This window comes from Urocampus carinirostris, chromosome 18 (assembly GCF_059441175.1).
Source record: "Urocampus carinirostris isolate Australia breed hairy pipefish chromosome 18, RoL_Ucar_1.0, whole genome shotgun sequence".
NCBI lineage: Eukaryota > Metazoa > Chordata > Actinopteri > Syngnathiformes > Syngnathidae > Urocampus > Urocampus carinirostris.
This window is the reverse complement of record NC_142366.1, coordinates 7,342,103-7,364,429: the sequence shown is the minus strand read 5'-3', so window position 1 is coordinate 7,364,429 and position 22,327 is coordinate 7,342,103. Positions and strand designations below refer to the sequence as shown.

General features: G+C 38.4%; 1 protein-coding gene across 1 annotated transcript in view; it reads left to right on the top strand.

Annotated features, from left to right (window-relative positions):
* LOC148348252 (cadherin-18) overlaps window positions 1–22,327 on the top strand; it is a 107,822-nt gene that overhangs the window by 21,018 nt on the left and 64,477 nt on the right. The gene's annotated exons all lie outside the window — the stretch shown is intronic.

Genomic DNA, 22,327 nt, shown 5'->3' with positions numbered 1-22,327 from the left:
TTAAGATCGGACCTTCCTATATATATATATATATATATATATATATGTATATATATATATATATATATATATATATATATATATATATATATATATATATATATATATATATATATATATATATATATATATATATATATATATATATATATAATATATATATATATATATATATATAAACAAAGTCCCCCCAAAAAGAGAATACAAAATATTTTTTTAAAAAGTGAGTGTTTGACTATCTTTGATTCTGTGCCTATGTCATCGGATTTGTTGGCAATTTTTCATTCCATGTCAATATGTTAAATACCATTGGCCATTTTTGATTCCCTGTCGCTGCCATTGAGCCTGTCGGCCATTTTTAATTCTGAGTCACTGCCATTAGAGGAGTCAGCTTTTTTTCTATTCTGTGTTGCCCTCATTAACAGCATCGGCCATCTTTGATTCTGTGTCCCAGCCATTGAGAGCGTCGGCCATCTTTAATTCTGAGTCGCTGCCATTAGAGGCGTCAACTATTTTCTATTCTGTGTCGCCGTCATTAACAGCATCGGCCATCTTTGATTCTGTGTCCCAGCCATTGAACATGTCGGCCATCTTTGATTCTGAGTCGCTGCCATTAGAAGCTTTGGTTATTTTCTATTCTGTGTCGCTGTCATTAACAGCATCGGCCATCTTTGAGTCTGTGTGCCAGCTATTGAGCGTGTCGGCCATCTTTAATTCTGAGTCACCGCCATTAGAGGCGTCAGCTATTTTCTATTCTGTGTCGCCATCATTAAAAGCGCCGGCCATCTTTGAACCAGTGTCCCTCTTTGATTTCTGCTGAGTCAACGTCATGAGAATCTGAGAAACTTCAACCCAATTTGATATGCCGCCTGGGAATGAAAGACGACGGCGGCGAGCTAGCTAGCGCGGGAATCTAATTTAGTGTTTGAGAGCTACCGCTCTGAAAATGGCACTGGCTGCTGCGCTCCACGTGTCCCCAATTCCGGCGGTGAGTCGCTTAAGTCGTCTTGCTTTGCAAATTGTCCGTCCTTATCTCCGAAAAAGCGTTTGTGCACCGTACTGATCATTATTCCGAGCAGTCGGGCGGCCGCCGGCTAATCCGCTCGAGCCTGCTCGGCTCCAAATACTGCGCCGACTCTCAGCGTATGTCGGCACCCAAAAGAAGAAAAGCGGGATGATGCGCTTGGGGAAAGGCAACAACTACAAATATGACTTTGCGCCTGAAAAGTCTGTTTATTGAATCAGAGCACGCCGGGTGGCCTAGCTGCCCGCCCTATGCTAGAAAATACATTTAAATAAAAACAAATATTGGTCGTATCGTGATATCACGCTAACATAATAACATCATACCCCAGGAAGTTTTTTTCAGCTATTTATCCGCACAATAATCCACTCTTTAGGACAAGAGTGCTCACACTTTTTCAGCATGCGAGCTACTGTATTTTCCGGACAATAAATTACAGTTTTCTTTAATAGTTTGGCCAGGGGTGCAACTTAAACTCCTGTGAAACCTATTTGTGATTTTAACACATTATTATATCATTATATTTGCAATTTGTATTACCGGTACTGTATATTACTTCACATGTTGTTTTCACACCAAACCGCAAGAGGGCGCTCTAGGCCTGTGCTGCATATTTAAAACATGGAAGCAAAAAAGCTAAGCGGCTTATCGTATTTCTCCCGAGTTGGAGGAGTTGTGTATCGGTAAAACTGAGGACGAATATTTCATTGGATTTATTGATGGATTTATTGATTTGGAGTGAAACTGATAGTTTGGTAAACATGTTCTTTGTGCAACAGTTGTTTGAATAACTATTAATGTTACATCAATACTGAGCTATTCGAGTGTGTGTAACGTTAGTATACCGTGTTCTCTATTTTATTTTTATTTTATATTGGCTTTCAACATGCCTTGCATGTTTTTGGTGTTTGTGCTTTTTTTTATCAAATAATTCCCCAAAAATGTAACTTCTACATGTTTTCTTTTAAATTATGCATTTTTTAGCTGGTGCAACCTATACTCCAAAGAGACTTATATTCCATAAAACGCGGTACCTACAAAATGACCAAGTCAAAATGCTCTACCTACATAAAATGGAGATGTAAGAGCAGTGTAGCATTTTTAGAAAAACACATCCTGATTAGTAGAATTGAATGCTCACAATATTTTGCACTGCACCAAATGTTCTCCAATTTGCTACTGCTGCTTAGCAACATTGATCTATGTTGAAAATCTGCATTTGACTGCAGATACAAATACAATGTACTCATTACCTAACCACGATCTACCAGTACTACCCAAGGGATCAACAGGTAGATTATGATCGGGGCGGCAGTAGCTCAGGAGGTAGAGCGATCGTTTTAGGATTAAGGGATCCCAGTTCGAATCCCGGCTTGTCCGTGTTACATGCCGAAGTGTCCTTGGGTAAGACATTGAACCCCCAATTACCCCCAATAAGCAGGTTAGCGCCTTACATGGCTGCACAGATCACGGCCGCTATTGGGAAATGTGAAGCACAATGTAAAGCGCTTTGGGAAGTCATTGACTTGAAAAGCGCTATATAAATGCAGATCATTTCATTTCATGATCTACGTAATGAGCACCCCTGATCTAAGATAGTTTAGGTAATTTGAATCATTAATGGTGTTATTTCACTGCAAACGTTTTTAGAATCGTTATTTTTTTCAGTTATTTATATACACAAATATTAAACTTAACATATTTCTGAGGTGAGTATATTACACTGCATAAAATTAAGTGGTATAGCGTTTAAAGAAATGTATTTAGCATGATTTGAAACAAAGGCGCAACACAATCTACCAACTGCAAGATAATTAAAGTAATTGTAATTGTAAATTGACGTAAAGCTTGTTAAGATAGCTCATAACAAAGAAATACACTCAAAAACAGCAAGATGTTCTTATTTTGTGTTCTTCAAGGAAAGCTTGTGCTGTATTCCTGTATGCCCAAATTTAGGGTTGTCTTTATAGCTCAGTGAATGCAAAAATCAAATTGGCATTATATTTTTCTCATTCTTGGATATATTTTCCCAACAATTACAAATAGAACAAGCAAAACAACTTACCACGGACAGTGTATTTCAAGTATGAATTGATGTATTTTACTGCCAAAATAGCTTATAACAGAAAATAAATGACTTGACTCAAAATTAGCAACAACAACTTCTGCAAATGGGGAAATATGTTTTTCTTATTTATATTGTTCAAAGAATGAAAGCACTCGTACGCCAATAGTTATGGTTGTCTTCATTGAGTATTTTTTTCAGTTGTTCATCTCTGCAAAAACATGATTAAACATGTCTGACTCAGGTGTCTTTTACTTCAGTGTGAGTATTGATTTAACTCTTAAAATACATCCTTAATCCAAATGTTACGTTTTTTTTCAGTTACTTATTCTCGCAAAAAAATGTGACTAAACCTTTTTCTGACTTGTGCGACTTATACTACATTGCGAGTGAAGATATTTCAACGCAAAAATTAAATTGGCATAACATCTTACTCATTTTTGACTACAATTACAAGGAAAACAAGTGAGATAATTTAAACCTTGGGTTTAGAAATAACTACATAAAGTATTTTGACCATAGAATGTCCATGCCTTTATGATGTTATAACTTTTTTATTCCCGTTTTTATTTTGCCCCCTGTAGAGTACATTTTTGTCAATGCCTTCTCTTTGATGATAACTTATCAAAATTATCAAAAGAAATAAATGAATAAGGGGAAATACTTCCCTTAAGTATATATTTAGGTACAGTATTTTACTGCAAAAACAAGTTCAAATAGCTTATAACAGGAAAATATAATTACAATTAACAAACTTTTCCACCAATGGGATAATATTATATTATTTGTTTATATTTCAAAGAAAGCTAGCGCTGCATTTTGTACGCCAAAATTTAGGGGCGTCTTCATTGCAATGTTTTTCAATTATTTATCCACGCAAAATTGCAAATACACATTTTCTGACTCGTACTACTTATACTCCCGTACGAGTGAAGATATTACACTGCGAAAAATAAAATCTTAACGCATTGCCAGTGTTTTTTTAGCTATGCATCCGTGTGTGTGGAGTTTAGATGTTCTCCCCGTGCTTGCGTGGGTTTCCTCCGGCAACTCTGGTTTCCTCCCACATTCCAAAAACATGCGTGTCAGGTTAATTGGCCGGTCCAAATTGTCTAGGTGTGAATGAGCGAGTGAATTGTCTGTTCCTGTGTTCTCTGCGACTGCCTGGCAACCGGTTCAGGGTGTCCCCTGCCCACTGCTCGAAGATAGCTGCGATGGGCTCCAGCAGCCCCGCAACCCTACTGAGGATAAGAGGTGCAGATAATGGATGGATAGATGGGTGTGTCTTATGTTTTTTGAGAAATTGTTAAAAAATAAATAAATAATTATTTTTGAAGACATTGCACGGCAAAAAAAAAAAAAAAAAAAAAAAAAAAATCCTACCCCATTGGCAGAACATTGTTTTTTAAATAAAACAAGAACATTCCTCCTTAAAAATAATCCCGTATTTCAGTTTGGAGCATCTGCGATATAAAAGTAAATGGCTATTTTTTTTCTGCTTTTTATTCAGTTAACAGTTGTGTGTTTTTTAGCTTAATCATTTATTTATTGCATTCATTCATTTATTCATTCATGTAATTAATTATGTATTTATTTCAACAGAAGCGAATTTTCAGTTGTAATTTTAAGGTTCTTAGTTATTCTTTTTATACATAATTTGCGACCCTTGAGAGGATAAGCGGTGTAGAACAAGGATGGTTAGAATGATTAACTGAAAAATTGTTTCATTATTCTGTACTTTCATTGATTCATGCATTTATATAGTTATAAGCCCATTTACGGTTCAGTTTGTGGTTTTTTAAGTACGTATTCATTTTACAACATTATTTTATTTTTTTTAAAATTTGAAACACAGTGCCAGTTTTTTGTTTTGTGTATTTCTGTAATTATTGTTATTCTTATTTTATTTCTTCATTCAATTAGCATCCCATTCCATGTTGAGATTTTTCATTTGTTCATGTATTTATTCAGTTATTTATTCATACATCTGTTTCTTCTGTCATGTATTTATTCATTAGTTAATTTGAAGGCCGTCTAACTGTGATTTAGGGGTTATTTATTCGTCATGTATTAAGGCAACCTTCTTGTAATTGTTTGTTTTTTTGTTCATTTATTTATGTATTCATTAATTAATTCGTTTTTTATTTGATTAGAAATCATTTTGCAGTTGGGGTTTTTTCTGTAATTTGTACATTTGTTTATTCCTTTGTATTTAATTTAATGTCCTTATTTATTAATGTCAGCAGTTCATAACAATCCCATGAGGGTAAATGCACGTTCTATTTCGTAATTACCCCGCCCCCTTCAATTATTCTGTAGCCTAATTCGAACAGTTATCGGTATCAACGACGTAAACCACATTAGCATCACTAATCTTTTTGCGCGTCTTTGAAAGACAGTGTTATTTATCTTAGTGTCACGCAAATAAACGTTTGATGTTCGCTTCCTGTCCTATGAAAGCTAGCCTCCGTTGAACACAGGAAACGTCGTAAGACAAATTTGACATGCCGACATTTTGAAGCAGTCACCGGAGCGAAGACGAGCGTGTAACTCCCCGGGCGGATGCCCGATAAGCGGCGACACATCCGACGATCTGACAAGCGCCTAGCTGATAACGCTTCAGACCTCTGACATGCATGTTCAGAAAAAAAGGGTTTTGGCTAGTAAGTGCCAAAGAGTTATATTCTTTATTAATTATTCAAGGATTATATGACCATTTTCGAAAAAAAGGAATATATCTGAGAAGACAGTAATTTAAATATCTGAATTTGGAATAAACACAAAATAGCGATATTGAATCTGTTGGGTTACGAAAGGACTTAAAATATCGGCATGCTAGCCAATAAGGGATGTGCTAATACGATGGTGATTTTTTGTTGAGCTGTGGGCGGTGCCAACTGGAAAGGTTCTAAGCCCGGTTTGGAATTTTATCATATCCCTTTTGATGGAGACATAATATGTTTATGTTTATCTAGAAATGAAGGGACTGCGTTGTGCCGAGGCACAACTACGGCAGCCCTCAAGTATTCCAGGATTCGCATCGAGCATTTTTTACAAGGTACGTTTGAAGTATGTTCAAGCAATTTAATGTTAAGTAGAAGTCACGCCAAAGACACTCAATAGAGCTACCAAGTTAGCTAATGCTAAATAGCTAACATTAGTGTGTCACTGTAGCCATTTCTTACTACGTAGACGAGCTGTTTTTAATTTTTAATTAACTAGCGATTCAAGATGGTACTCTTCAGAATATAGGGTGGCAGTAGCTCACGAGGTAAAGCGCTTGTCTTGGGATCTATTGGTCACAGTTTCGATTCCCTGGCCCTCTGTGTTATATGTCGAAGTATTGAGCAAGATACTGAATCCCTAATGCCCATGATAAGCAGGAAGTTGCCTTGCATGGATGACGCTGCTATCGGTGTGCGAGTGTGTGTGAAGCACATTGTAAAGTGCTTTGGTGGGTCTTCATTATATAAGACCCATATATATACTATATAAATGCAGACAAGTTACAAGTAGAAATATCACACGTATTGATACTATCAATGGATAAAATGCTATACTGTTCTATTGGAGCTGCCAAAAACTTAGATACTAAGTTGTTTTAGTTTACGCGAGGGTGGACATTTCATCCTGGGGTTGCATTTTGAGCACAAATAAGCGCAGCAACAAGAACTGATTAGAATCTAGATTTTTATGAGCTTTTATATCAGCCTGTGTATAGGGATACTCCATTTACAATACAGTGGGACATATGGTGTGGACTGAAGTCAGGCAGACTAGACCAGTTGGTTAAATCTGTGAATATGTCAGGAGGAAGACAGTATGGGTCGGTAGCTAGCCTTGCTAATGCTATTTCCAGTTTCTCTGAATAGGGCTCTTTGTGCTTTCCAACAAGGTGATCCTTCTCATTCGACAGCTGCACGTTTAATTTGTCATTGCCAATGGTGTTGAACAGTATAGCTTTTTGTTGTGGTTTACTGTTTACTGGCACCACCCACTGTTTACTACGGTTTACTGTTGTCCGTCATTGTGTTGTAGGACACGCGTGTGCAAAAGGTCAATATGTTTAATGTTTTCGAAGAAAGGATAGGTGACTGGCTGTTTTGGCTAGCTACCGTCATAGAGCAACACTATTTTTCCCTGACACGGATTGTACGACCATTTTGGGTAAACAAGGACTGGAATTCCTTGGAAAAGAAACGGCAATATAAATGTGAAACTAAAATGAAAATAAACGTAAACACCTTTATAGTATATATATATATATATATATATATATATATATATATTTTTTTTTTTTTTTTTTTCGATTCAGCTAAGGAAAAATAAAAACAGTGCAGCTAATGGGGAAAATGATAAAGCGGCAACAAGGAAGAGCAACCATTATTGAGAAATCAATTTGACATGCGTGTTTATAAAGACCAAAACTCCAGATGGTTTGCGCAAATAAAAAAAGAAGTAGGAGGGGGAGAAAACAACATTTCATTAGCATGATAGCGCTAATGCGCTGGCTCTTTAACCCTCCTGACAGGGCGGGCGGATCCTCATTTAGCCACAAATTGCTTTTGGAACAAAATATCTTGAGCTCAATTTTTTTTTCAAAGGTTTGTTAAGGAGCTAGCTGCTGTTCTTGTAGCTGCTAGGTTTTTGTTTGTGCAGATTAAGGAACACTGAACACGGCACGTTAGCCGTCTGGGTTGTTTTATTTTATGCTAGATAAGCGGCAACTACGCTAGTTATATTTACAGATGTGTGAAAGACGTGGATGTGTTTTGCAAAAGTATTGAGCCCTAAGAACTGTTCGACACTTTGCCATATGTTAGGCTTCAAACATATAGATAAAAAAATCCAAATAGTTTGGAAGAAAGATTAACTGTAGGACGCAATTGTAAAAAGAAACAAAATTTATTCAACATGTAATTTTGTGCCAAGAAATAAAATGTTGAAAATTTTGAGTTACAAAAAGATTGGCCCCGTCCTGTTTTGTGTCTTTTGGGGTATGCCTCTACAAGTTTTACGCATCCTGAAAGATACATATTTGCCCATTCTTCTTTACAAAACAATACGTTTTTTAAGGTTTTATGTTGATGTTTCTGCACAGCATTTTTCGGATCTTTCCTCAAATGCTTTATAGGATTGAGGTCTGGACCTGGGCTTGGCCATTCTAGCTAGGAACTGTATCTAGTGATCTTATTTGTGATCGGGTGATTTTTTTTTTTTTTTTCTGAAGTCAGTGGTCCAAAATTCAGATAGCACGAAGACTCTTAACTGATTCGCTTGATGAACATCAAACGGAATAAAACAATGTGTTTTTTTCAAGAGGTTTTATTTTTCCGCGTTATATATTGATGAAAATTGCGTTTGGTATCGGAAGTGGGAATTCCCGATGAGCACCTGCAGCTTTGGCGTCTAAAAAATTCTTTTTGTGGCGCTCGTCATCGGAAACGAATCCTGACGGCTCCCAGCTGGGATTTTGACAAGGGACAAGCTCCGCCCACCAAATTTGCATATGCACAACGTTCTTTTGTTTTTTATTTAGTTATTTATTTCTCTTCTTGTTGTTCTCGTCACGTCGTGTTCACGTCGCCTGATTCTGTCACAACAGCGAGACGCATGAATAAAACATGGCTGCCGTAGACCAACACCAGATAAAACACGGAGCTCTGTGAAGCTTCACTTACTTTCCTATTCTTCCTTCCTTAGTGCGGTACCATACTATACTATTGTATACTATATTATACTATACCATATTACATTATATCCTTTTATACTATAGTATAACGTACCATACTCAATTTTATCAGATTATACTATACATTATATTACTGCACATACCATACTACACATTCCATACTATACTATATACAACACAATACATACCATTGTATATACTATTAAATACAGTACTGTACTGTATTTCATTATATTATATCTTACCAAACTATAATAATACAATATATTATACTGGATACCGTTTGGACGACACAGCAGCTGGGTGGTTAGCATGCAACCCCATCGTGTGAATGTCCAGAGTCTAAATCCAACTGCCGCACCATGTCAGGTTAAGCCCCCCACAAAAAAAAAAAGAAAAAGAAAAGAAGATCTCAATTATTAAAACACAATAAATACATTATTTATCAGTTTCTGAGAAAGTATTCTTTTCACATCATTCTCCTCGTTACTCTCTAAAACAAATATAATGTGTGAATTATGTGACAAACATGCATCTCCTTGTGAAAATTTTAAAGTTTAAAGTGGGATTGGACATGCACCAGGAGTGAGCCACAAGAGCCTGACCAGACCAGCTACCATCCTTTCATGTATGGAGTTTTCATGTTCACCGCGTGCTTGGAAAGATTTCCTACTATCACTCCGGTTTCCTCCCATCTTTCAAAAATATGCATGTTAGGTTAGTTGCCCGTTTCAAGTCATATTTTGGTGTGAATGAGCGAGTGAGTCATTTATCTATTTGTGCCCTGCGACTGGCAGGCAACCAGTTGAGGGTGTCTCCTGCCCACTGCTGGGGGCGGGCTCCAGCACTCCCCAGACCCTACTGAGAATAAGCGTTACAGATAACGAATGGATGGATGGATGGATGGATGGATGGATGGTTGGTTAGTTGGATCCCTTAGCTACTAGGTTCGTAGGATTACCCATAAGGTGCCTTGGTGGTGCCCATCCCTCTCCAGGCCAACATGTTTTACTATACTCTATTATACTATATTATAATATAAATTACCATACTATATTATAATATGTTATATTATACTGTGTAGAAGAAGAAAACAATGAAAATAATGTTTATGATAGACCCCATTAAATACATTGTTGTGGTTTTCTTCTCCCTCCTCGATGACTCACATTGTTTACATCATTTGTGAAGAGCACCATGATTGGTGGCCTTAGTCCGCCCTCTCCGTGACCCTCGGGCGAGCGCTCGTTAGCGGCGCGACCAATCGATGAGGACCCGCCGACTTGATTGCGAGGCGGTCATCAGACAATCGACGCCGCGAAAAAAAGTGATTAAATCCTCTCGAGTGAGGTGGAATTAATCAAAGCCAACCCGCAGACGCTAATTACAAATATGAACTCGACGCGCTCGTATCGACGGGTGTACTTGGTTCTCGGGATAATTGTTAAATATTTCAATACGAGCGTGAGAATATATAAAAAAAAAAAAGCCAATACATGTCGAAATGAAATTACCGAACAAACATGTTTGATTAAGTACTATGTTGACGGTAGGAAGAACATTTATTAGCATACTTTCAGTTGGAGAGCTTCTGACGATAAATGCAGTAAAAATCATAGTACTCAAGTACTGTTAACACAATTTCATTATTATGAAACACTTTTCTTTATTCTGCAATAGCTGTCAGTCAGTGGTTAAAGACATAAATAAATGTGAAATATTTCAATATGTGCTCCAAAATTGAAAAGCATAACAAAAATCGTTGCTCATAAATGTCGGAAAAAAATTAACGAACAAACGTTTTTGATTAAGTACTATGTTGAAGAGAGGAAGAACATCTATTAGCGTCCTTTCAGTTGGAGAGGTTGTGAAAATAAAAACTGTTGAAGTTGTATTACTTTAGTACTGTAAACACAATTTGAATTTTATGAAACTGTTTTGCTTATCCTTCAATAACTGTCAGACATAAATAAGTGTGAAATTTTTCACTGCTATGGACAAAATTAAAAACAAAACAAAAATGTTGCCAGTAAATGTCGTAATGCAATTACCAGACAACATTTTTCCAGTGACGGAGGAAGAAAATCTATTAGCTTCATTTCAGTTGGTGAGCTTGTGATGATCGAAATTGTACAGGTTTCAGTACTTAAGTACTGTTGTAAGCTAATATACCATATGGGGAAACCTGAACACATTACAAGTGACTCTCCCAGGGTCATTGGGGGTTTCGGGTCTTCGTCGGACAACCTCGGCCAGGCGACTCAGCTGAGGGTGATCAATCCCCCGACTTGTGTCCAGGTAGCGCTCTACACCCAGCCTCCGCCCTCTTTAACCAGAGCCAGCGTGAAGCCTTTCCAGCTGCTCCCAAGATGTTGTTGATGGCTCTTTGCCTATGCAGTCCACAAATACCAAGGAACCAGAGAACATGGTTTAAGAACATGTCTGCAATTCCCCTCTAGCCCGTTTCAATAGGCTCGCAGTGGCTCCTCCACCCAGGGGCTCACTACACATCCTTGGGGAGAGCCGGTGCTCAGTGTTAGAGAAATGTAATGGCCGAGTTTCACGGACTGTGGGCGGTTTGAGAGTAAGTCCATTATCCATGGACTTGTGAAGTGGATCGGTGATCGGCCGGAGGTGTAGGGGGTGAAAAGCAGGGGGCTCAGTACACATCCTTGGGGGGAGCCGGTGCTCAGTGTTAGGGTGGGAGAGACGTGATGGCCGTGTTTCACGGACTGTGGGCGGTTTGAGAGAAAATCCATTATCCAGTACCAGATGGAGGAAGAGAGTCCTAGGTGAAAGAGTTTTTTTCACCAGGATCTCCAGGATAATGGTATTGAAGGCTGAGTTGAAGTCCAAGAAGCGCATTCTGACGTAGCTCCCCCGGTGATCCAGGTGGCCCAGCGCAGTGTGAACTGCGGAGTTCATGGCGTCATCAGTGGAACGGTTTGCCCTGTAGGCAAACTGATGGAGGTCCAGTGAGGGTCGTAGGGAGTCTTGATGTGCTGGGACACCAACCTCTCAAAGCACTTCATGACCTCAGACGGAAGTGCAACAGGCCTGTAGTCATTGAGGCTTTCCACTACTGACTTCTTGGGAATGGGAATGATGGTGGAGGTTTTGAAGCAGGGTGGGATGGTAGCCTGTGACAGGGACTGGATATAGATGGTGGTGACGAACCTAGCCAGCGGTTCAGCACAGTCCCTGAGTACTCTCCCTGGTACCCCATCTGGGCCAGCTGCCTTCCTGGGGTTTATGGTTCTCAGCACACGTCTTATTTCATGCTCCTGAAGAGTCAGTGTGTTGCTGCAGGTTGTTGGTGGGTGTGGTGTGACTGCTTCCAGCTAATTCCAGCTAGTTTTCAGGTATCTTGTTCAGACTGATCGTGATGTTTCTGTGATAAGTACGTTTTGAAATCCCAAAACTTAAGCTATGCAATGATATTTTGCATGACATATTTCAGTGACCGGTGACAATTGTGAAGACACCACTCATTTTATCAACAAAGGCGGGCTGTCGGAATGTTCAGGGGTTAAGGACGTAAATAAGCAATACATCATTAAATGTGAGCACCAGAATTAAAGAACATATGTCGCAAATAAATGTTGGAGTGAAATTATCGAAAAAAAAGTTTAAATTTGACGGTGAAGGGAGGAGGAAAATATTTTAGCGTCTTTACAATTGCAGAGGTTGTGATGATAAAAATGGTAAAAGTCGTATAACTTAACTAATGTAAACCAAATTTAAATATTATTTAATTATTATGTTTATTCTGCGGTTAAGGACGTGTATACGTTTTAAAAATTTCAATGCGAGTTCAGAATCGAAAAAGAAACGTTGCCAATAAATGTCGGAATGAAATTACTGAACAAAAGCGTTTGACGGGAGAAAGAAAACCTATTAGCGTCCTTTTCGGTTGGAGAGGTTTTGACGATAAAAATGGTTAAAGTCATACAGAGCTACTTGGGTACTGTAAACACAATTTCGATATTATTAAACTCTTTTATTTATTCTGCCAGAGCCGCCGGTCTGCGGTTAAAGACGTAAATAAGCGTGACGAGGTCATAACGATGCTATTGGGGAATTGCAAAAACCTGGCTGCTCGCTAATGACTAGCCTAATGATGAATGCTAATGATTAGCGCTAATGTTCACTTGTTACTTGTTAAATAATGGATTGAGCGGAACCTTAGCACGGAATTAAAACCAAGTTTATAGTCTTGGTGGAAACAAAAACGCAAGCTAACTGTGACCAATGTTACTTCCAGAAAATGTGTCTCTTTAAAACAGGTAGCATCAGTACAACTATGTTTGCATATTTAGCATGAAAACAACTATGCGTTAGCTTGACATCCAAAGTCAGCATTAGTAAGCACAAACACTGTTCAAATGAGCCAGGTAGCATGATTGTCAATACTCATCACTAGTGCTTGTTAGCTAACTTCATTAAAAAAAAGGTTTCCTTTAACAGCTAGTATTAGGAGAAACACGCTAGCAAATCTCGCCAAATACGATTATGTGTAAGCTTGACATTCAAAGTCAGCATTGGTGAGCACAAATACTGTTTAAAGGGGCCAGGTAGCATGATTGAGAATACACAACATTAGTGCTAGCCAGCTAACCTCAGGTATAAAGATCTCTTTAGACATCTAGCATTAGCACAAATATGTCAGTAGATTTAGCACAATACAACTACATGTTGGCTTGACTCCCAAACTTACTGATGAGCTAAAAGAAATATGAAATGAAATGAAAATGATCTGCATTTATATAGCGCTTTTCAAGTCAATGACTTCCCAGAGCACTTTACATTGTGCTTCACATTTCCCAATAGCGGCCGTGATCTGTGCAGCCATGTAAGGCGCTAACCTGCTTATTTGGGGTATTGGGGGTTCAGTGTCTTACCCAAGGACACCGGGATTCGAACTGGGATCCCTTAATCCTAAAACGATCGCTCTACCTCCTGAGCTACTGCCGCCCCCAATACAATTATAGTATGATTGGAAATCCATATCATGATTTCTAGCTAGATACCTAACTTCAGAAAAAAAAACGTAAACAGCTAGTATCAGGACAAAACACTCCAGCAAATGTATAACAAAAACAATAATGTGTTGGGTTGACATCCAAAGTCAGCATTTGTAAGCATCAACACTGTTCAAGCTAGCCAGGCAACGTGATTGACAATACAGTACACTAGCGCTCACTATCTAACCTAAAAAAATATATTTTAACAGCTAGTGTCAGGAAAAACATGCCAGCATATTTAGCACAAAAATGTGTTAGTTTGACAAGTCATTAGTAATAAGCTAACACAAACAATTAAAGTTTGACAGGTATCATTATTATTCACAAACATATTTTTTGCAAGCCAGCTAACATCAGAGAAAAAAAGAATATTTGAACACTTAGCACGAGACCAAACACACCAGCAAATTTGACAATTAAAAACTACATTTGAGCTTACCAATGCTGACGGATGCCAAGCTAACAATAATGAAGTTAGACTTAGCTAGCAAGTCACGTCAAGTCATGTTTATTAGAAAGCATAATTGACTATACCCATTATTAGCACTATCTCTCCAAGTCCTGTCTAGCCTGGAATTTCACTAAAAGATTTGTATGGATAACACAATATTATTTTACGTACTAGTTAATTTCATTCTAGCATGTCTTTTCCCTCAGTTTTAAGATTAGCATTGTTAACAAAAGTAGTTGTATTAGTCTAGAACATCATGAAAATATGTTCTAGCTAATGATGTTAACATCATTAGCTTTATTTGTCTACAACATAACAACAATGAGGGCAGCACGGCGGCGCAGTGGTTAGCACGTGTGCGGCACAGTTCTAAGGTCTTGGGAACCTCCTGTGTGGGTTCAAATCCAGCTACTAGTTTGTATGTTCTCCCCGTGCTTGCGTGGGTTTCCTCCGGGCACTCCGGTTTCCTCCCACATTCCAAAGACATGCATTTCAGGTGGATTGGCCGGTCCAAATTGTCCCTAGGTGTGAATGAGCGAGCAAGTTGTCTGTCCCTGTGTGCCCTGCAATTGGCTGGCAACCAGTTGAGGGTGTCCCCTGCCCAATGCCCGATGATTGCTGGGATGGGCTCCAGCACCCCCGCGACCCTACTGAGGATAAGCGGTGCAGCTAATGAGATGAGATAACAACAATAATTATTCGTACTATTTAGCTAACTCATGTTCAGTGTGGATTTCTACAAAATTTTACAATTCGCATTGTAACAGCTTTATTTTTCTACATCATCAAAATGTAATATTAGTTATAGCACGCTAACTCACGTTTAGCAGAGATTTCTCCTAAATTTTACGATTAGCAATGTTCACAAATATCAGCTTTAGTTGTGTACAAAATGTAATATTAGTACTAGCTAGTTGACTCACATTGGCTTTGATTTCTACTGCATTTTACGATTAGCTTCATTAAAAAACGTATATTGAACATTAAGAAAATATAGCATTAGTAGCTGTTAGTGCCCGTTTTTATACCTTGAGGTGAGCATTGGTCCGCTAACAGTAATTAAAAAGTTAGCACTTATAAGCTAAGACAAACACATGTTAAAGTTAGCAGGGTACCATGATTGATCATGCTCATCCCTCGTGCTAGCAAGCTGGCTAATTCACATTTAGCGTGAATTTTTACTAGCGTACACAAACATTATTTTGGACATATATTACCTTCATTTGCTCAATTTGCATAGTTAATTACGAAGCTGTAGCATAGGTGGTTAGTATTAGCCAGATAACAGAAAACAAACAATTTGTCATCCAGAGTTAAAACTAAGATCCACATCTAAAACTGGTAGTACAATTAGAATTGTTGACAAACATTAGCTTTATCAGCTTAATGGCCTAGAACATGATGAAAATTTAGCAATATCACTTGCTTGTGCCTTAAGTTACCTAAGGTTATCGTTAGCTATATAATAGAAACCAAACAGTTTTGCATTCAGACTTAATACTAATATTCACGTTTAGCGTGTGTTGTACTATTAGCAGTGTTAAACATATGCTTATTTTCCTAGAGTATTTTGAAAATGAAGCAATAATGCCTGTGGACGCCTTAATTTACCAAAGTTAGCATTAGCCAGATGACAGAAACCAAACAGCTTGGCATTAAGGTAAAGCTGAGATTTAAGTCTACCATGGGTTGTGCGATTAGCATCGTAAACACACAATAGCTTAATCTGCTTGTTTGCATAGAACAATATGAAACTGTTTAATTAGCACCTTTTAGAGCCTTAAGGTACCTTGAGATTAGCATTAGTCAGATAAAAAACAGTTTGGCATCTAGGTTTAACTAAGATTCATGTCTAGCATTGTAGGATTAGCATTGTTAACAAACATTTGCTGTAGAAGCTTATTTGCATAGAATATTATGAAACTGCAGCATTAGCATCTATTAGTGCCTTAAGGTATCATGTGGTTAGCATTAGACAGATAACATAAACCCAACAGTTTGGGATCCAGAGTTAAAACTAAGATTACCATCTAGTATAGATTGTACGATTAGCATTGTTAACAAACATTAGTTTTATGTGATTTGCATAAAATATTATGAAACTGTAACATTAGCGCCTGTTAGCGCCTTGAGGTACCTCGGAGACGTTAGCTCCCAGCAACCAATCTAATCTTTTTCATTTTCTTTCAAGGAGGCACAGGTGACCCCGGGGGATGGCAGAGGCCCTTCGTGAGCCCCTCGGCAGCCCCTGCCGTCGATAAACGAGCTAGCCCGCCAGCTAAAGTGCTAATTACGCACTCTTCCGTCACGCTATCTTTTTTGGGGGGGCTGGCCCGCCCCTCTAAGTGCCTTTCAGAGAGAGAAGTTTGATGAATAATTGATGAAGTGGTGTTTATCTTGCGGGCCCTTGACTGAAACTCATTAGGGACCAGATGGAGGCGGGGCCCCGTGGCCCCTAGCCAAAACTGCCACCGGGAACTAAGTTGAGCACATGTTTGAAAAGAGAGAAGTGTTTTCGCAGCTGAATGGGCGAGCCATATTTCTTGGGATATAAAAAAATAACGTTATGGGATTTAAGCTTCAGTTCGAGCAAGTATCTAAAAAGATAGGTAAACAACAATAACAGAAAATGTAGTGTTCTCCTTTTGTGAACTACCTTTTAAAATAAAAGATGGATCAATTTTCTTCTTTTTGGTATTCAAGCCTCAGTTCGAGGTTCGACTATCTGAAAAGAACGGCCCGTTAGACAATAACAATAGAAATTTTCAGGTTGCCGTTTAGTGAATTAGCTTCGAATATAAAGGATTTATCACTTTTTTAAATTCAAATTTCAGTTAAAGGTTAGAATATCTAAAAAGATCAGCCAGGTAAAAAAATGCAAGTATTTCAAAATGTTTTTATTGTATTGATGCAATTTAATCTTCAGTTCGAGGTTTGAGTACTGGATCCAAAAATATTAGCTAGGTAAACAAATAAAACCCCCAAATTATTTTTGTTTTCCTTTATGGGATTTAGGCTTCAGTTTGAGCGAGTATCTAAAAAGATCAGGAAAGATAAACCACAACAACAGAAAATGTAGTGTTCCCATTTGGAGACTAGCTTTTAAAATAAAATGTAAACTTTTGCGGTAATAATACACCTGGGGACTGATAGAAATCGCGAGGAAGAAAAAAAAAAGAACGTGCAAGTCGTATTTCCTTGAAAAGGTTTCAAAGTGGCGCTCTTTGCCCGAGTCCCTTTCGTTTAGAGTTACCTCGGCGCAGAGTCTGCGGCACCCCGCAGCGTATTCTCGTGCTCGACACGCACCAAATTCCCGTAGGAATTCTGGGTAATTGATATCAAGAGGATTAATGCCTTTATTCTATAAACAGTCTAAAGCAGGGGTGGGCGACCTCAAGCCCGGGGATCGGATGTGGATCGCCTGGGTCTTTAATGCGGCCCGCGGAGAATGTATAATAATTTATAATATTTTATAATATTTTTTTATATGGTAAAATGCCACAAATAATAAACACCTGGCTCCTCAAAACCCTACACTCTTTTATCAAATGCACCTAGCAAATTAATAATGTAAATAACGTCATGTATCTGTTTATAAATATCCATTTCAGGGCTATCAAACATGCAGCCAAGGGTTTTAATCCGGCCCGCTGAGAAGAACCAAAAAAATAATTTGCAGTTGGACATATGTCCACTGGATTTCCTCAAAGCCATCCTTATCTTTCTTCCTCTCTCTCTTTAATACTCGTTTTCTCTTTCTTTTTTATGTCTTTTCCTCTCTCTATCTATGTCTTTCTCTCTCTCTCTCTCTCTCTCTCTCTCTCTCTCTCTCTCTCGCTCTATTTCATCTCTCTTTCTCTCTTCTCTCTTTTCTTTTGGTCTTTTTTTCTTCTTTCTCTTTCTTACTTGATCTCTTTCATTCCCTTTTATTTTTGTATTTCTCGTTCTCTCTTTCTGTATCTTTGTCTTACCTTACCTGTCTTAAAAAATGTTTCGAATTATTTTCTCGTCTTTTCTTGCGCATCTATAAATATTTTAGTTAATGTTTCCTGTCTTTTTCAGGGAAAATGCGTTTTACATGACAAAAGTTATTCCTGTAAGTTTATTCTTCCGTATTTGGACATAGATACTTGAAGGTCGAGCTGAAGCTTAAATCACATTATTTTATTTTATTTTTCATTAATGTGTTGTTGTGTGTTTTCCAGAGAATGTGAGTTGCTTGACATTAATGTTGCCTAATATAAAAACAAGTTCATCGTTTAAAAGACTTAAATTTCAGTATAGAGTGAAAAAAAAGTTTTTATAATTTAGTAGAATAAAATTACTTAGACTAGCTGACGATTCATTACAACTGCTATAAAGCCTTGATGACGCCAACTCAAAATCTGAGGAAAGAAGGAAAGAAAGAAGGAAAGAAAGAAAGAAAGGAAGAAGGAAAGACAGACAGACAGACAGACGGACAGAAAGAAAGAGAGTAAAATAGAGAAGGTAACAGAGGGACATAAAGAGAAAGAAAGAAAGAACAAGCGAGAAACAAAGAGAAGAAGAACAGTAGGTAGGGAGTAGGGTAATTTGACTTAGTCAACCACATAAGAAATAATTTTACTGGAAAATCACAATGACCCAGCACTGGTGGGGTATTTTCAGAATAGGTCAGTGGGCATCCCACGTGTGCATGAGGGGGCACTCGGATGCCCGAGGGTACCAAGTTTGAAACCCCTGGTCTCTAAACATAAACTTGACTTGATATGATTTAGATGTTTTAGCCCAGCAGAGAAGGCCTTGCGGGCTCTGACTGCCCACAACTGCTGTGCAGTATATCAGCCAATGAGTGCATCACCATGTTTATTGTCATCATGTTCCATTAAATTCGATACAGTTAGAGCACTATCTGTACTCTGTGTGAGTCAGTGTTCACCCAATAAATCAATGTACGTGATTCAATGTAGAAAAAACGATTTAAAAAAATAATGTGACATTTTCAGGATTAGCTTGAATTGTGTCTGTTGTTTAATTTCATGGATGAAACAAAACAAGATTAAAAAAAACATATTCTATCCAGTATATCAGACATTGAATGCATCACCATTTTTTGTGTTGTCATGTTCCATGAAATTCGAAACTGTTCAAGCAGTATCGGGACTCTGTGTGAGTCAGTGTTCACCCAATGAATCACCGTACACGTATCAAAAAAACGAGTCCAAATATAATGTGACATTTAAAGGATTAGTTTGAATAGTTATAGCTTGCTAACTCGCATGGGTTTGTCCTAAATTTGACAATAAGCATCATTAACGACCATAGTCTTTTTTTGCTTATCTGGTCAGAACATTACAAACATGTAGCAAAAGTCCCCGTTAGCGCCTGTTAGCCTGAACGTAAGTTATTATTATGTGGATTACAGGAACCAAGCAGTTTTAAAACTAAGATTCACATACAGCATGAATTGTATTGTTAGCGTTGATAACAAACAATAGCTTTATCTGCTTATTCGCGTAAAATGTTGTGAAAATGTAGCAATAGCGCCTGTTAGTACATTGAGGTTAGCATTAGCCAGATAACAGAAACCAAACAATTTCGGTATCCAGAGTTAAAACTATCATTCACATCTCTAATGGATTGTACGATTAGCATTGTTAACAAACATTAGCTTAATCTGCTTTTTTGCCTATAGCATTATGAAAATGTAACATTAGTGCCTGTTAGCACCTCGTGGTACCTCACAGATGTTAGATTTGTTATAATTTTCTGTTTTTTTAAATGTCATGCATGATGCAAAATAATATTTAAAACATTAATTTTCGTTGGGGTTGTCCATCGATTCGATGATGACCATCTTCTTTTATTTGTGAGTCTGCTGATGTTTGAACAGTCCGATCCTGGATTGTGGTCGGAGACTCAGGTAATAGAGGATACCTGCGCAATGACGGTTTTTAAAGTGGCGTAAGGGGTGCGCTTTCCCCAACGCCACTATCTTGATTGTAAAGAAGATGGTTCCAGTGGCAAGGGAGACCCTAGACGACCGGCATCTTTCTACAACTGCAGGCGGCTAACGGGATCCAGGTCTTTAGGAAACCGCCTCAAAGCGTGCCGCCACCAGCTTTTGGGATCACTCTTAGTCTGGACTCTACCCTTCGACCTGTTCGGCTTGGGTAACCCTACCAGGAGTACGAGACTCCCGCCGACATAGCTCTAGGGGTCATGGAGACGCGCAAAGTGCCCCACCACGATAAGGTGGTGATCCGTCGGGACACACATTAATTTTATATGCAGTATGTCAGCCCTTAAGGGTGTCACCGTGTTTTGTGCTGTCATGTTCCATGAACATTGAAACAGTTGAAGTGGTGTCTGTACTTTGTATTAGTGATCAATCAAAAAAGCATCATACTTTTATCAATGTAGGAAAAAATAGTCCAAATAGTGGCGCGACATTTTCAGGATTAGCTGTACTTTTTCCTGTTGAATTTCATGCATGATACAAAAGAATATCTAAATCCAAACATATAAACAAATCCCAATTTGCGTGATCGTATGTGGCTTATACGCTCCGATATGGCTGAATGGATTTTCATGTATATGTACACAATTGTACTTTAGACTTATGTGAGTGTTTTTAGCTAGGTTTGGTGTCAATGCACCTCAAATAAATACCAACAAAATTAATACAAATCTGTTATCCTGTACAAGCTGCCCTGGAGCTGCATGAAGCCATGCGGCCCTTTAACACTACGTAGAGGCTCCCTGGCATTTTTTCAACAAACCATGGCCCCAACAACCTCGACCAAGTAAAATGCCTGGCAACGCCAAGCCCAACAACGTAGAGGCATTGTGCCTGTTTAAAATAAAATTGTTTTCTTCCCATTATGTCAGTCATTGAATGCATCACCATGTTTTGTATTGTCATGTTGTAATGAAACTTGAAACAATTTGATTGGTATCGGTACTCTGCATTAGGCAGTGCTCAACCCACGAAGCACCATACTTGTATCAATGTAGAAAAAAAAGAGTCTAAATAGTAACGGGACATTTTCAGGATTAGCTTGAATTCCCCCTGTTGATTTTCATACATGACACAAAATAATACCTAAATCTAAACTTTTTGGGATTCGAATCCTGATTTAGGTGTGTGTGTTTGTATGTAGCTAATAGGCTCTGAAACAGCTAAACAGACTTTCATGTAAATATGCACAGTACTATGTTATGCTTCTGGGAGTGTTTTTAGCTAGGTTTGGTGTCAAGGCACCCCCAATAAATACCAACACAATCTATAAACATCTGTTATTCTACAAGCGGCTCTGGAGCTGCGTGCAGCCATGCGACCCTGAGCATTTCGTAGTTGCTCCCTGGCACTTTTTCAACAAACCACGGCATATCATGTTCTATGAAACTTGGAACAGTTCGACTGGTATCGGAACTCTGTATTAGTCAGTGTTCACCCAATGAATCACTGTACTCGAATCAATGTACAAAAAAAAAAATCCAGATCGTAATGTGACATTTTGAGGATTAGCTCCGAATTTTCCCTGTTGTTTAATTTCACGCATGACGCTCGGCTAGTCGCCGTTTTCATCAAACGGGAATTGCATTCGCTCGCTACAAAACGTCCTTGTGCTCGTACCACAAACGTATTGTAAAAGCCTCTCAAGTTCTAAATCACGATATTTGACAATGTGAGCTGTCTCTCTTTAGTAAACCCATTTTTTTGGGGGGTTATCATGCGAGTATCGTCCAAATCTGGCGTCATCTAAATCCCTCCGGTGGAGCTTTCCTCACCTCAAGGAAAATTGCACTCAAGGAAGTAAAGTCCGTGTCGGATTTGAAAGGACATATTTTTCACACCTGTCTCTGCAAATCCGTCTGCTCGTAAGCTTCATGACGGCTTCAGCTCACTTTAATACAGGGGTGGGTAAACTATAGCATGCGAGCCACACGCGCCCCATCAGGCTTCTTCCTCTGGCCCGACTGACAAAAATGGTCAAAACATAATGACAATATATTGATATGATAATGAATATAGCACTGGTGAGCTTTCAGGCCCAGCAAGGCCTTCTCTGCTGGCCTAAAAAAATCT